Source organism: Nanorana parkeri, unplaced genomic scaffold, assembly GCF_000935625.1.
Source record: "Nanorana parkeri isolate BGI_ZX_2015 unplaced genomic scaffold, ASM93562v1 scaffold320, whole genome shotgun sequence".
NCBI classification, from domain to species: domain Eukaryota; kingdom Metazoa; phylum Chordata; class Amphibia; order Anura; family Dicroglossidae; genus Nanorana; species Nanorana parkeri.
Genome location: NW_017306588.1, coordinates 69,487 through 70,151, shown reverse-complemented (window position 1 = coordinate 70,151; position 665 = coordinate 69,487). Strand labels below are relative to the sequence as shown.

General features: G+C 56.8%; 1 protein-coding gene across 1 annotated transcript in view; it reads right to left on the bottom strand.

Moving 5' to 3' along the window:
- Positions 1-665, bottom strand: part of SEMA5B (semaphorin 5B) — a 297,119-nt gene that overhangs the window by 248,989 nt on the left and 47,465 nt on the right. The window lies entirely within an intron of this gene.

Below are 665 nucleotides of genomic sequence, written 5' to 3'. Positions count from 1 at the left end.
GCCAGCAATTTGCTCAACGTTTAATTGCAACGGCGGTTATAAAAAAAAAGGAGGTTAATTGGCCTTTTATTGGACGTTTCCGATCGCTGGCAGAAGAAAGTTCTCTCCAGTTTTGGCCGCGGATGCGGAACGATGACCGAGATCTCCGGGATCAGCGGGAAAAGTATATCGGCGAGGGAAATACAAGGACGCCATCGAAACTGAAACAATGTATAAAAATGTTTCATTGTATTAAAGATCGACAAACACCAGAACCCTCGTGACACTCAACTGACACAGATACCAGAACCAGTGGCGTAACAATCGCCATAGCAACCCAGGCGGCCGATATGGGGCCCGGCCAGATGCCGAGCGGGCCGCCTGGGTCGCTATGGCATCTCATGCTGCTGGCTGTCACTGGCGGGTGTGAGAAGAATGCGCTGCTGTTCAGATCGCTGACAGTAATCTGTGCAGCGGTGCGTTCCTCTCCACAGCCGCTGCTGAGTCAGTGAGAGCCAGCAGCGGCGGCGGAGGAGGCGGGGCCCGTGGTCGGCAGGAGGGGAGGAGGCGGGGCCCGGCGACGGAGGAGCCCATCAGCGAGCGTGGAGGAAGAGGAGGCGGACAGGTAAGGAGTGCGAGCAGCCCACCTGAGGGTGACCCTGCAGAGCCCACCATAGAGACCCTAT